This window comes from Sus scrofa, chromosome 15 (genome assembly GCF_054392235.1).
Source record: "Sus scrofa isolate SSC_HxYL_T2T_F1_AM1 chromosome 15, Sscrofa_HxYL_maternal_Yorkshire_Landrace_v2.0, whole genome shotgun sequence".
NCBI classification, from domain to species: Eukaryota; Metazoa; Chordata; class Mammalia; order Artiodactyla; family Suidae; genus Sus; species Sus scrofa.
Genome location: NC_139397.1, coordinates 66,788,469 through 66,796,364, shown reverse-complemented (window position 1 = coordinate 66,796,364; position 7,896 = coordinate 66,788,469). Strand labels below are relative to the sequence as shown.

At 39.3% G+C, this 7,896-nt stretch overlaps 1 protein-coding gene across 2 annotated transcripts in view; it reads right to left on the bottom strand.

Moving 5' to 3' along the window:
- Positions 1-570: 570 nt before the first annotated feature.
- The window catches only part of FUT10 (fucosyltransferase 10), a 429,533-nt gene continuing 422,207 nt past the window's right edge, over positions 571-7,896 (bottom strand). The window contains exon 13 of one of the 2 annotated variants that reach the window (XM_085000164.1): positions 571-1,567. The gene's annotated coding sequence lies outside the window, so the exon portion shown is untranslated. The remainder of the gene's footprint in view (positions 1,568-7,896) is intronic. The other variant, XM_085000131.1, reaches the window with a different exon arrangement.

Genomic DNA, 7,896 nt, shown 5'->3' with positions numbered 1-7,896 from the left:
AACAGTCACGAATGACTTAACTATAATGCAGTCAGCATTCCCAGAGCAGTACATTTCAACTCCTGTCAAAGAAGGTAGTACCACGGATAAATTAGCCTCTACAAGGGAGAGAACAGAAACAGCTTTTTAAACACTTTTCTTAAAATCCTTACCTTGACTGCCTCCACCACATGCAGCTGTGTGATTTGGCAACTCTGATATGGACGATTTGCACGCACACAGTAAGAACTCAGAATTACCTTGCAAATATTTCCTTTAAAAGGTACACTGCTGTCGTGACATAAATAGCTGGCTAAATGTATTTCGTTCATTGTTCTAGGCAAGATCATGAGGCATTGAGTTTTATTTACCTAGAAAATACAGTTCACCCTTGAACAATGTGGGTTTGAACTGCACTTAAATGAGGATTTTTTTTCAGTAGGAACAGCCTGTGTACAGTCAGCTATAAGTTATACCAGAATTTTCAATTGCATGCAGAAGGCTGGCTCCCCTAACCCCCTCATGTTGTTCAAGGGTCAACTGTATAGCCATTTAATAACATCCAAGACTGCAAAAATGACTGAAAAGTAATGCAATTCTTTTTTTTTTAATATTTTTTTTTCCCACTGTACAGCAAGGGGGTCAGGTTATCCTTACATGTATACATTACAATTACATTTTTCCCCCACCCTTTCTTCTGTTGCAACATGAGTATCTAGACAAAGTTCTCAATGCTATTCAGCAGGATCTCCTTGTATATCTATTCTAGGTTGTGTCTGATAAGTCCAAGCTCCCGATCCCTCCCACTCCCTCCCCCTCCCATCAGGCAGCCACAAGTCTCTTCTCCAAGTCCATGATTTTCTTTTCTGAGGAGATGTTCATTTGTGCTGGATATTAGATTCCAGTTATAAGTGATATCATATGGTATTTGTCTTTGTCTTTCTGGCTCATTTCACTCAGGATGAGATTCTCTAGTTCCATCCATGTTGCTGCAAATGGCATTATGTCATTCTTTTTTATGGCTGAGTAGTATTCCATTGTGTATATATACCACCTCTTCCGAATCCAATCATCTGTCGATGGACATTTGGGTTGTTTCCATGTCCTGCCTATTGTGAATAGTGCTGCAATGAACATGCGGGTGCATGTGTCTCTTTTAAGTAGAGTTTTGTCCGGATAGATGTCCAAGAGTGGGATTGCGGGGTCATATGGAAGTTCTATGTATAGATTTCTAAGGTATCTCCAAACTGTTCTCCATAGTGGCTGTACCAGTTTACATTCCCACCAACAGTGCAGGAGGGATCCCTTTTCTCCACAGCCCCTCCAGCACTTGTTATTTGTGGATTTATTAATGATGGCCATTCTGACTGGTGTGAGGTGGTATCTCATGGTAGTTTTGATTTGCATTTCTCTTATGATCAGCGATGTTGAGCATTTTTTCATGTGTTTGTTGGCCATCTGTATATCTTCTTTGGAGAAATGTCTATTCAGGTCTTTTGCCCATTTTTCCATTGATTGATTGTTTTTTTTGCTGTTGGGTTGTATACAATTCTTTTTTTTTAACATTCAAGAAATTCCATATCACCACCTAAAATACAAATTAAGTATTCTTATTCCAGTGCTAATACCACTTTCAGAATTGAGATTGAGACAGCCTCAGCAGTGGAAGTGCCTCTTTATTAGCTTTTTAGAAATAGCCAAAGGAAAAAAAAAGATCACTAAAATAAATAAATAAATAAATAAGAGAATGTACATATATGTTTGTGACTGGGTCACTTTGCTATATAGTAGAAAGCTGACGGAACACTGTAAACAAACTATAATGGAAAAAATAAAAATCATTTAAAAAACAAAATAAATAGAAATAGGCAAAGGACATCCAGAGCCAAGTCCAGTGAATACAGCGGACAGCCCCAAATGCCCAACAGAGGCTAGGATAAACAAATAAAATAGTGATCTTTTCATGCATGCTTTCTAATTTGGCTTTCTGAAAATTTCCAGAGTTATAAAAATTTTTGAAAAAATAGCAGCATCATGGAGAAAAAGAGTATACAGCCTTTCAAGAGATGCATATGTTGTCAGTATTTATTTGACAGATTTGGATATATTTTTTCATAATAAATAATTGCCCCTTGACCTTTGACCTCTGCCCCATCCTCCCACCACCAATGATTTTATCCCAATTCTTTCTGCACCTGTCAGAGAACTACTGGCTTTGTATATCTATTTTAGGGCCCCATGCTCTGAAAAGATAGTGCACCTCCTGTCTAGCTTAACAGGGGTCAAAGGCAAACCCTGGTTCACTTATTTCTTACATCACACTTCTTCATGGCAATCTATTGTGACTCAGAACCCAAGCAAGAGATGGGCCAGCCAAGCAAATATTTAGGATGCCAATCTACATGCAGCAACAAAAAATTATTGGGGTGACTGATCATTTCTGGAAATGAAAGATTGAGAAAATTGTAATTACCCAAATTCCTCTTCCTAATAATCACAAATGCCCTACTAACAGCAAACACCCATATGTAGTTCAGTCTGTGCCAGGCACTGTTCTAAATGTATCAAGGATATTAATGTCTTTAAATCTCACAGTAACCCTGTGATGGAGGTACTATTATTATTCCCATTTTACAGATGAGGAAACTGAGGCACAGAAAGGTTAAATGACTATCCAAAGTCACACAGCTAGAGGCCTCTGTCTCCCATGGAGGAACTGTAGATATTAAAACAAATACTTGAAAAGCCTCTTAGAAAGGTACTTGAGAACCTCCTGACCCCCAAGGTTTTGCTCCAGAAACATAAGATATTTATTTAGCTCCTAACTAAGAAGGGTCAGCCCAGGAATGGTCAGTTTTTTTTTGTTGTTGTTGTTGTTTTTTTTTTGCTTGGCTGACTGTGTACAAGTCTAGGATTATAGTCAACAGTGTGAGACAAGGCGGGGAGTCTGAGCACAGCCGCCAACTACCAAAGTCCTTCCTGCCCTTCCCCCAGGAAGCTCTCAGCCTCTCCTCCAAATAACATGAACAGATGATCCCAGAGTACAAGTTGGAAGGGGTGAATGTATTAGAGGGCTCAGGGTGTGAAATTATCAGCCTGAACAAGGAGCCTATACATCTTTGTCAGAGGCTGCTCAGATGGAGTGCATTTTAATGGCACTGGGCTCCTGATGTAATTCAAAAAGAGAAAGAAGAGTGTGGGAGGCTCAGAGTGGAAGTAAGTCTCATGCAGCCTCATGTTCTTATGATACGATGGGGCCCAGCTCCCAGAGCTGTATTGTCTTACACCACCAGGGTTGTTGCGGAAGCCATAGAATCATTTTCCTCTTTCAGTAAAATTTAAATTCTTCACATCTAGATTCTCACGGAAGTTCGGATGCTTGTAGCTCAGCCATCATTAGGCAAGAGAACATAGACAGGGAGTTTCATATTAGGAAGAGCCTGTCTTGCCTGAACTGAGGGACTTGACTCGTAAGACAGTCTGTCAACAGAATTTTATAGCTGCGCCATTAGAAATGTGCCATATTAGGTTGTCTTCCATCAACCCTTATTCCTTCCCATTTAGCCTGCTTTTCACATAAAGAACTGTTTCTTAAGGTTCTGCTTCTACTTAGGAAACAATCATGACTACCAGTTGACTCTTTAATACATCCTATGGTATTTATTTCCAAGCTGCCATCAAACGCGCTGCCCTTTTCTCTTCATGCCCAACAAGCGCAGCTTTGATCCCCAGAGGACTTTCTGCTCTATAAGAAACTGGTCCTCCTTGGAGGCTGGGGTATTCTCACCTGCCTTTTCCTTACCACACTGTCGTGCTCACATCAGTGCTGTGCCTCTCAGATACCTTTCTCAGCTTCTGTGGCCCTTGGTGCTCTTCTCTGTTGCCGCAGTAGCCCAGGCAATGCGCTTTAACTTCTTGGCCCAGGGTTTCTATTAGTGTTGACATACTCCAGCCTCAACTGTGGATTCATTCTAAGGGACAAACCAATTATACCTGATCCCGTGATTCTTCCTGCTTTGGATGAACTTTTATGTCTTAGGGCAGGAAACTGCTCTTGGATCATGACTTAGAATTCCCTACCCTGTGGCTCACAATATAAATGCCCTTCTGTGGTTATCAGCCCTTTGGAGATTAACACATTTTTTTTTCTCAATCACGAATTCCAGTTTATAATGCTGAAGAACTTGCATTAAAGGCAATTATTCCAGATGCTTTTAAGATGTTTAATGTGATGCTGTAAATTCAATAATAATTCATTTGTTTCTTAGGGTTAGTATATATGGAAGATAGTTCTGGTTTTCTTGGGGGCTACCAGTAAGCTAAACTTCCCCTTTCCCACCTGACCTTCTATATCTTTTTTCAAGGCTCATTTCTTTTTCTTTTTTCTTTTCTTTTCTTTTTTTTTTTTTTTTCTTTTTAGAACCTCACCTGCAGCATATGGAAGTTCTCGGGATAGGGGTTGAATCAGAGACACATCTGCAACCTATGCCACAGTTCACAGCAACGCCAGATCCTTGACTCACTTATCAAAGCAAGGGCTTGAACCCACATTTTCAGGGACACTATGTTAGGTTCTTAAGCCACTGAGCCACAACAGGAACTCCCAAGGCTCATTTCTACAGTCATCACAAAATAGACCATTTTGTCATCTTCTTTTATACACATTGCTTGTTACATTTATTAATTTGTCAAGGTCACTTAGTTTAACCCTGGATGATTAAGGATATAGTTTTATTCAGACTACTGCACAAGGGAGACCATTTATTAATGAAGACTGTCTCAAGGAAGAGGGAAAAAACCTGGGATTTAGAGAGGCAGGTGACCTAGCATCATGAGAAAGGATGGACATGAGTCTTACAGGAATGGAGAAGAGGGTGGGGGCCTCTCTTTCTCTGGAATATGTGTGGTCAGGGTGGTCCTTTGTGCTTAGCCATCCCCAAGAACATAAAGGGATGGAGGATTAAAGTTCAACACCAATCTCTCATTGTGTTCAAGAAAAGTATCATTTTTTATTCTATTAGATTACTGAGAAGGCTTAAAAAGAAAAAAAAAAAAAAAAAAAAGAGGAGTTCCCATGGTGGCTCAGCAGAAACAAATCTCACTAGTATTCATGAGGATGCAGGTTTGATCCCTGGCCTTGCTCGGTGGGTTAAGGATCTGGCGTAGCAGTGAGCTGTGGTGTAGGTCACAGATGGCGGCTCAGATCGGGTTTTGCTGTGGCAGTGGCACAGGCTGGCAGCTGTAGCTCTGATTTGACCCCTACCTGGGAACTTCCATATGCCACAGGTGTAACACTAAAAAGACAAAAAAAAAAAAAAAAAATGCTTTTGTTTACATCATTTGTTTTACCAAGATGCTGTAAAAAATGTGGGTTTTTTTTTGTCTTTTTAGGGCTGCACCCATGGCATAAGGAGGTTCCCAAGCTAGGGGTCAAATCGGAGCTGTAACCATCAGCCTACATGACAGCCACAGCAACGCAGGATCCAAGCCGCGTCTTTGACCTACGCCACAGCTCACGAAAATGCCAGATCCTTAACCCACTGAGTGAGGCCAGGGATAAAAAACCCTCATCCTCATTTTTACTAGTCGGGTTCCTTACCACTTAGCCACAATGAGTACTCCCAACACAAGTTCTTTTTGACAGAAAAAACACCATCAAACCTTAAATAGCCTTTATTAACCATGGTAAATAAAACTCCGTTTTTTTAATGAAACTTCTACAGCCATTCAGATTTCATCCTGCAAGATTTCTCCTACCAGTCGTTTTACGTGAGGACAAAAGCATTTTCTTTTCCTTTAATAGAAACACGTCATTACACACAAAGTTGTGTCTCCTGCCGCTACTGCTTCTGGTAGCATCTCACGCACACATATTACCTAACCACTGTGACTTCCGCTTCACAGAAAAAACTAGGAGGCAGATAACCATGAACTGTCCGTCACACACCAGTACTTTCCAGCAGATGAGCTGAGCTCATAAATATACATCTATAGTCTTACATACACCAATAGCACAACTTCTTAAATTGGTAGAAGTGAACATATTCACAGACAGACCCAACTGTATAGTTTCTCTATAACATACAAAGAAAAGCATACACATCTAATTTATGCTTATATACTAATGTGTTTTAGTATTCCATCTTACTTTGAAAGGATCTAGATATTCAATTAATGCGGAGACCAGCTCAGCAGGATGGGGCTGAAGAACGGGTGCTGTGAAACTTAAGGGAAAAAGTTAACATAAAACAAAACACAGAGACATTTATCTTAAGTAAAGGTGGGAACCGGGGGACTCAAGGTCTCAGGGACCAAGAGCACTGCCTCAAGAAACCACACTGTTTTTATTGTGCTCTTTAGGATTATGTCAAGTGAGGAGGGGGTTATAGGTGCAGGATATAGGGTTATTTTTTAATTATTTTATAAGTTCTTTTTTTTATTATTTTAAAAGTCACTTAGCTGGTAGATAGTGAAGCTTTCACTCTGACCTTTAGGCATTTAACAATCATTAGCATTTGAGTTAGCAAGCTATGCATAGCATTTCAGAAAAACCTCACCGTGCTTCCTCGAAGGGCATGCCTATTTGTGGCAACCCAGCGTGCCTAGGTTTACACCTAGGCTCTCTTTGCTAATGCATATTCTTCTAACGACCGCTCATAAACCACTTGGCCATGAGGTTCCTCTTTCTCTTATTCTTCTGAGGACATATCATGCTTGTGCAAACAGTGTGCCAATCTGCACAGGTCAGGCGTGCCTAGACCAACACATTATGTCCTCATTCAGCTGACCCTCATTCAGCTTATGCCTTTGGTTCTTTGTTCTTAAGCTTAAGTCATTTGCCATCACTGTGACTGTTTTTCAAGCAGGAAGATAGGGTAAAGTAAAGCAGGACAAGATGGAGTTTTCAGCAAAGAGGCTAAGAAAATACTGTGGAAACATGTCTTGTGACAACTTAATATCTATGAACTCCATTTAGTATAAATCTAAGGTTTTAATATGCCTAAAAAATTCTCTTCCTGTCTACATTATTATAAAACATAATTACTGTTGAAACACAGCTTGTCTTTATAATGACTTTATATGGTTAAACATAAATTTATGTTTTTAATAATTATAAACATTAACAATACTAAACATTAGTAATACTAGCTCGATCAATCAGTAAGCCTGTATAAGTTTGTACAGAACATTCCCAAGTAGGATAAAAATCTATGTATATATTATGCTTAACCCCAATAAATCAGAGAAGATGAAGTTGTTTTTATTAAGCCCCAAATATTAAGCTAGTCTTGTTTGCCAAAACTTTATCTAAATTATGTAAGCTTGAATTTCTAAAAAATCTACTCAACTTGGTTTCCGTAAAGATAATTTTTTAAGTCAAGCACACTGAAAGTGGTGAGATCCAATGTCATTAACTTTTAGGAGTTTTAGGAATATTCAATTTATACAAGTGATGATTTATTGTTAAGCCATCTGAATAGAGCTCTTTTAAGAAATCCTATAACCTAATTTAGTAATATCATCTTGAGGCAGAGAAATATTACACACACGATGGGAGGTAAAAGCCCTTCTGAATTACAGATGCATAATTGTGCGAGCATAGAGATACCTAAGAGCTTCAATTCTAAAATTTCAGCCGTGAGTCAAGCATAAACACATAATTACAGAACTTACTGATCCATATCAAAGAGCTGTTCTCATCACAGTGGGTATGAATTTTTAATTTATTTGAGCTCAATATGGACAGCTAGACAAACAGAAAAGACTAACAAACCAGATTATCTGTTGTCTCTCATTCGAGAGGCAGGTCTCTATAAATCATTAATACATCCGACAGAGATCCCCGCATGGTAAGCCCATGAAACCCAAAGAACAGAACCAGAAAACAAGGGACTGCTTAGAAGATATCAAAGTCAA